Raw genomic sequence first — 8164 nt, 5'->3', positions numbered from 1 at the left:
TTGTCTACTAATTTAAGGACTTGATTTTATTGAGTTTCTCCAGAACATTCAACTCAATTTTTTATAGAAATTATTCTTTACTTACCATTTACCATTGGTTTTGTAATATTTCATTAAATTCTGGAATTACAAACTTAAGAATAACTAGAAAGAAGAGCCTTGGAAACCAACACAATTTGGTCTTGGTAAACATATGGGCAGACAGCTAACTGTGGATGTAAAAGAACCGGCCATGGTTATAGGCACGCAGTGTACTATGAGCTTCAGTCATTGTGTTTAAGGAAGAAATGGAAGAAAATCAGTTAGCCCCATGGGGAGTTGCATGTCAGGTCAGTAGTGGTCCTCATGAAGAGATTTCATATCACATTTACTTATTTTCAACTGGCAAAAACAACCCTTTTGGTGAAGAGAAACAATTCTCCATGAATTTTACCACCTAAAGGAGAAACTAAAATTAAGAGCGGTGACTTGCCCTCTTCAAGACTGATAAACTGCTTCAACTGGTTCCTTCTTGGGGACTGGAATATCTACAAGTGTTGCCAACTTCCTACAATGCTCTGCTTTTGAATCTTTCCTTCCATTGTCTATTGACGTTAAAAGAAAGGTCATTTGGAGAAATACAACATAAAAACTTGTCAAAGTAACTAGCCAATAACAGACTTCACTCCCCCCATTCCTTGAAAAATTTGCACCAGAAAAAAAAAAAAAGCTCACACACACAGAGCTTGAAATATATTACTTTTATTCTCATTAATCTTTCTGATTTGTTCATCTTTGCTATCTTAAATGTCTATAAACCAACATTGAGAAAATATCCATTGTAATACAATTTTATTGTAAGAAGATAAATAAGAAAAAAGAGTGGCAATTTGGTTGAGATACAGCGATTGAGTGCCTGTGTGTGCCAGGCACTGTTCTGGACACAGGGTAATGGGCAGATTCCCTTATCCAGTTCATCACAGTGGGTATAGTTCTGTAGTAGGACTGTGAGGCTCTGCTTCTCTGCTCCAGTAAGACTTATAAAAAATGTCTCCTTGATTCAGCGAGCAAGGAATTAATTCAAGGCTATCGTTTTGTCTTCTGGGAGACTGGATGGATGAAAAAGAGTTTTTTACCCTGTGTCTGGTTAAATGATGTTATCATTTGCCGCATGTACAACATGCTGTTTATGGTACAGTCAATTGATTATGACGCCTGAAACTAAGTGATAGATGGGACACGGCTGTAGCAGCAGCAGCAGAAAAACAAGGAAAAAATAGCCATAATTAACATATGGAGGCATATGGATGCAATTTTGTGTCTCCTTTTATTTAAGCAATTTTCTAAATTTGAGGTGATACCTTTAATTAATCATGTAAGCAAGGCTTTTTAGTTTTTATCACTGCCTTCACATGACTTAAAAAGAACTGCTGCTTCCTTTAGTAAAAAGGAATCTCGCCTTAAAATTGGAAAGCAACAGGGAAGATCCCTGAAATATTTGTAGGAAGGTAGCCATGGCTTCAGGGGCTGAACCCTGCATTGCCTGCCTCCCTAAGTGGCTCTGCCCATTTCCTTGTCTGTAATCCTTGCACACACACACCTACTAGGCCCTGTGCACACAAGTGTCCCTGCCAAGAGTGGTTTCATCCTTCCTGTCCATGAGTTAAATCTTAATCAAATCCAGGTTCCCTCCCTCTCAGCCATTTTCTTTCCTTACTCCTGTTTCATGGATGCAGAAAATGCTTCTCATGAATACTTTTTAGCAATGACCAGGATCAATGAGAAAATTGAGACTGGAATTGATGAAAAACACAACCACTGTTATATCATAGAATTAAAGCAAAACCCAAGGTCTTCTGTCTCCCACACAGGGCTCTTTCCACTGTGTCTTACTATTCTATTTTTTATGACTTTAGAACTTGTCTATACAGCCTCTACAGCTCTGCCTTGAATCGGAATTAGTCTGATTCAGGTATGTAGAGCATGTCCCCAATTAGCATGTAGGTTCCTGAGGGCAAAGGCTGTGCCTTTCATGTCTTCAGCACACAAGGCATAGCAGACAGACTGAAGGATGGGTGAATGTAATTAGCTAAATTTCAGATCAGATAGCATCAGATCCTCCCTCCCAGCAACTTCCCAGTCCCCCAGTAATCTCAGCCAGCACATGTCTTCTGATTGCATTTCCAGTCCCCCCTGTGCTTTTGATTAACTTCTGTATTTTTCAGCCTTTGCATTGCGGAAGCATCCATTTTGTTTCCCCAAGTGGGATATAGAACTGTAGGTAACAGGCAGTTAATAAGCTTAACAGGTAGGGACAGAGGCTCATTAATGGTTGCTCTGTGATTTGTGGCCAGTTCCCTCAGCACCTAAATCTTGAAATAAATATATTCAGAGACTCCGTTATCCCGGAAGAGGACATGGATCATTTTTCTTTCATTAACAATGGAGCCGCTACAGCAACATTTTTATTTATATGCACATTTCCAAGCCTAAAAGCTTGTCCCTTTAAACCTGCTCACACTAAATTTTGATCAGCCCTTGATGAAAGAAGACTTATGGATTGGAGACAACCTGGTAACCATCTGTGCCCAATGCATATTAAAGGAAATGTAAATTCACAAAAGGCTCCCCAGCATATATCAGCCTCCCCAGCCTAGGAAGACAGAGGATGATTAGAGAATCTGGGACCAAATCTCCTGATTCAGGAGGGCCATGTTAATGAGGAACTGTGCTGAAGTATGCTGCAGGAAGTTGCCTTAAGAAGAGAAATTTCTTGATAAAGGGCGAGTCCAAGTTTCTTTTCTCTGTATACTTTGATAGATATAGTTTAATAGAGAACCACCAAATCTAAGACCACACGCAAATACCTAAGCCTTCAGGCCCCATAAATGTGGGTCCAGGAGGCCATGCTAACCTCCTATGTTAATAGTCTGTGACCCTCTCTACACCTTCTCATCACCCATGACCATAGCCTGGGATCCCTGGAACTGCTCTGGACCTGGGCCGCTCACACATACTATGGTCAGAATGTGAGCAGTCACCCCATCCCTCCCTCTGAACTGAGGCAGGATGAAATAAAAGTTAAAAGGAGACAAAAAGAAGGAAAAGGAGACTATAACTTTAATTTAAAAACCTTGTGTTAAAGTTCCCCAGACCTTGACTCTCAAATTCATTTTTTTTTTCCAGACCTGTCACTCCCAAATTTGAGAAATCTTTAAATCTTCACTCACAATCTCAAAGTTACTGGAAATTCACCCGCTTATGAAATTTGTGCTGTACACTGTGATTTAACCCACTAATATATGTATTTCTAAAACAGATTGAGCAGTGGGAGATATGAAACCTATAATGTAAGATACTTTCCCAATGTTATTTATTGATTGGATAATGGAGAAAACCTCAACCTAAGGATCCTAAGAATCTCCAGACCACCATACACTGTTTTGGAATAACCTTCCCATGTCCACCCCTCATGTTCACCCTTTCCATTAAAAGAAACCCAAGACCCCAAAAACGTGTCTTACTCTCAAGGTAGCCTTCATTCTCCCTTGAATGTGTCCTCCTTGCTCTTCTAAATAAATCTCTGTCCTCAATATTTGACACATAATGAAATTTCATTTTGACACAAAGCTCAAGAACCCTGTGGTCCTGAGTTGAGGTCCCCTTCTCCAGGACTCCTTGGACACCCTGTGGTGATAAATCCTTGTAGCCTTCTCTGACTTAATCTAAGCTAATCAGGGCCCTCTCTGTAAATTTCAAAATGGCATTATTAGGACTAGCTCTACTATTTGCCTAAACTGAAGGCCTTGTGAAATTGGAAGATAAGAGGTGGCCATCTTCTACCATGAACTTGAAGAAATAACAGTGCAGTGATGCAAAAGTGAACCACAAAACACAGTGACAAGCGGAGAAATCACACACACACGAGACACAAACACAAGTGAAGGCAGACAAAGAGTCAAAGAAACCGTTGCTTTCTGAATGTTTTCAGCTTCCAGTTCCAAAAGTAGCCAGGTCTTTCCCTTGGATTTCAGTATAGCCTGTGTCTGGCGTCAGTTCTCTGTCTTGGTCCAGTCTGTGTGTAATCAAAGAGAGCTTTGAAGCAGACCCTGGGCCAAGTGAAGGCAGGGTCTGTTGCAGGCTTTAGGACCTGGTCCTCAGCCTAGCCATGCAGCAGGTCTCCCCATCACTGAGAGGTGAGCCTGAGGACGGGCGCACTATCTGCACACTACTATCCTGGCCTGTCTCAGAACCAGACCCTCCTACTGGCTCTGGGAGACTCTTTACCATAACTCTCTCCTTGCCAGAAGTGTTCAGAGTTAAAAGACAAAGATACTGAGGTTGCAGAAGAGAGCCCCCAGGATGGCTGGAGATAACAGACCAGTCCAACTGCTCTCTGACTGTTGTCTGAGTCTACAATGTGCAGTCACTTACACGGAAAGCTGCAGGCTTGAGAACCCATGGATGGAGCAAATTGTCCTGCCATAAGGAAAGGTAAGTGGAAGCTCCCTCCGTCCCCATCCATTGAAGGCCTGGTCTTTCTTTCAAAGATATTGTATACACTATTCCAATTGTATTAAGAACACAGTGCCTAACCTGGTCAAGTTCCATCTTCTCTTGGTTCCTACCCATCTCCTACATATGTGATCACAGAACAGAAATCAGCATGGAAAGTTTCACCTCCCTGAAGCCAAGCCAAAGCACGTCTGCCCACACTCGCCGCATCTTTCCTCCACCATGCTTTTTTGACAAGCGTCCTGTTCATTCTTTAAACCACAGGAGCCAAGCAAAAGGGAGTAATTTAGCACCACATGGGACACCTTATCCTGGGAGTGCTAAATACAAGTTAAGACTCGTGACTCTTTCCAGCTCTAATCATGAACTAATTTCTCTGATAAAGCCATTCCAGATTTTCATTCAGTCCAGACCCTTGGCATCAGGCCTTGGAGCTGTTCTGGGCCCTGGCTGCAGGGCGTATCCTGTGATCTGAGCTCAGGCAGTCACCACATCCCTCCTCCTCTGAACCTTTCAACCTGCTTTGTTTTGATTATTTTAAAATCCTGCCAAACCCATTAGGGCTCATGCTCAGCTGAAAGCAGGCATGACCTCTTGTCAGTGCTTGGCACTGCAGGGCCGTCAGTGACAAGAAGGAAGCTCAGGTCTTCTCTGAAAGAGGCCAGCAACCTCTGCTTCCAAAGGGGTGGGAACAAATACGGAAAAGACACCTCCCACCCAGACCTCTAAGTACAGACCTCCCCTGCAGGTCTCAGCTCCTTGAAGGATGGGGAGCAGCTGCAGAAGCCAAGGCAGCTCATGATTCAAAAATTCCCACCAGCAGCTCTCCGAGTTTGTAATCAAAACAAAAATGCACCTGTGTTTTGGCAAGTTTCAAAGGGGTTATGAGGACTGAGCAAATGCAACGTGGCCGAGGGGGAAGCTCTTGGAGCCCGTGACTGCATGGAGGTACCACAGCATTCTGCTACCTGCGCAGCTGGCTGCCCGGTGACCTTGAGGAGTCACCCCACAGACGGGGCGCACAAGAGATTCACAGCTGATCAGATTTTTCCCCTGAACAAGGGTTTCCTTCTGCCACAGAAACTCGGTCCACAGCAAAAGACTCTCACAGCCTGTCCCTTTATGTCTTAGATTTGTATCACTTTCCTTTAATATTGAATAAAAACTCCCTGTGGCCTCTCTTTTGTTGTCAGTGCCTAGATTGTCCTTCTCTCACCTTCTCTGCTCAAATCCAGTGCAGTCTCTAAGCTGAGCTTAAGTTACTTTTTCTTGAAATCTTTCTCAGCTCCCACAGACTTCAAGGCTCCTCCTACAGCCCTTCAGAGAGTTGCATAGGATTCTGTGGTTATTTTTCACCCCTTTATATTGTTCTCAATTATTATCCCCATCTTAATATTATACACATCAAGATCCTAATCATTATAGCAATCTCACATTGTGTGCTAAGACTGGAAAGAAAAAAACATAATAGTACAGTGAGAAAGCACAACCCAGGGCATGATTTCCTAGCCACTGACCCTTAGCATTCACACTCTGAGTCAAGAGAATACAGCACTCTGTAATTTCTAAAGGTCAGGAAAAAGGTGATCACAGCTGGCCAATAAAAGTCTGGAAAGCCTTGCCATCTGGATGTCCCTGCTGTCAATTACTATGTAATCCTCTCTGCCTTCATCTGCTTTGTGTTGCTATAACACAATACCCAAAATTGGGTAACTTATAAAGTAAAGAGGTGTAATTGGTTCGTTATTCTGGTGACTGGAAGGTCCAAACTGGCACTGTGCATGGACCTCTGGCTACATCACGACATGGTGAAAGAGCAGAAAAAAAGCAATTGAGTGCAGAAGGGGCCGAGCCTGTGGGATGGCCTCACTCTATAGCAATCTGCTCTCATGAGAACTAACCTGGTCTTGTAGAAACTACACCAATTCCTTCCAACTACACTAATCCCTCTATGTCCTAATCACCTTCCACTAGTCCCCAGTTCTTGGGGTACCAAGTTCCCTGCACAGGAACCTTTGGAAAACAAATCATATGTAGACCACAGCAAACCGCCCCCACTTACTGAGGGCATCAGTGATGGCCAGTGCTGCAGTGTGGGGTCTTGCCTTTAGCCTCAAGTGTAGAGTAGCTCCTGCCCCTGCCTTGGTAGTCAAAGGCCTGACTCAGTCTCCGTCTATTGCAGGAAGTGACGACTGGACCACACAAATCCTATAGCTACAGAGAGCCACAGGGGGCCATTCCCCAGAAGGGCTCCACCGTGGTGTCCTTGGAGACACTTCCTGGGTGAAAGAGGACCTGAGGAAAGTAGAAATGAGGCTTTGCTATGAAGCTCTGAATCAAGTTCACTCAGTGAGAGCCCACAGACAGAACACCCCTAAACACAGCAAGAGAGCAACTCCATCCCCAGCCCACACGGGCATGCGCCGGCTGAGGCTGCCCAGCAGACCCCCTTCCACATGCCCCATGCAGCCAGCAGCAGGCCCCCTATTAGATTCTGAGAGTCCCTGCTCACTCTCAGTGGTAGAAGAGAAAAAAAAAAAAATACACACACACACACACACACACACACACACACACACACTCAAAGCCAGGTCCTAGCAGAGTCCAAATAAGAGATTTAAGAAGATAAGTTAGTTTAGAAGGATCTAGGTACTCCGTCTAATTTCCTTGCACCCAATCCATCGTGGGCAATGAAGGTTTGAGTTCAATTGTTTCTAGATTGGGGTACAAGGTAAGAAAAATAATTTATCCCAAGGAGAGAAACAACCTTTCAGAGGCAGCATCGTAGAATAAGAGTCACAAAAGCATTTTTTAAAACAAGAAGTAAAGCAAGCCCCGAAATGAACAGATCCACAAATGCCTCCAAGCCTGGGGTGGCATCTCCGCACGTCCCTTTGGCAGAGCTGCGTTGCCCAGCCGCGGTGGTGCCCGACTCAGGCATCCTTGTCCTGGGAGGTTCTGGCTCTGCGCTCGGCCTCTCCCCACGTGCCACACTCTGGACCTCGGTAGCCCCTTCAGTTGCTCACGGCTCACACACACAAGCCCAGCAGCCCCACGGCTGTCGAGAATTGCCTGTGATCAGGCTTATGTGAGATTAAATGTAGTCATTATCTTGGAAGAGAATTATCTTATGTTGACAAAATCCCTCAGAGTTCACTGTAGAGAACTTTAATTTCCACATTCAAATGAGATTTGGATTTGATCAGGCATCAATTAAACCCTGCGCATTACAGGGTGACCTAACTTCTGAAGAAAAGACCCTGCCTGCCCCGTGCCAGCTCAGCACCAGGGGTTTGTGGCCTTCTCCAGCCATCATCCGGGGGACAGGTCAGACTGGGAGACGATGGGCAGTGAGTTCACAATAGCACATAGGAGTTTTGAGTGCTGATTGTAAAAGGGACCATCGCATCATAAATTACAGGTTCATTTTCCCGGGTCAACTCAATGGTCACGATGCCATGTGATGCTTCAGAGCAAAGGTTTTTGTGCCTGAAAGACCTGGGTCAAATATGATCACATCACTTTAGCCATGTTAAATTGGACAAATTGATTAACTTCTCCAAGCAGTATTGAGGTTTCTCAAAAACCTAGAAAGCTACCATAGGATTTAGCTATCCTACGTCTAGGTATGTAGCCAAAGGAAATAAAATCGGCATATCAAAGACACATC

Source organism: Sciurus carolinensis, chromosome 6 (assembly GCF_902686445.1).
Source record: "Sciurus carolinensis chromosome 6, mSciCar1.2, whole genome shotgun sequence".
Lineage (NCBI taxonomy): Eukaryota > Metazoa > Chordata > Mammalia > Rodentia > Sciuridae > Sciurus > Sciurus carolinensis.
This window is presented reverse-complemented; position numbering follows the sequence as displayed.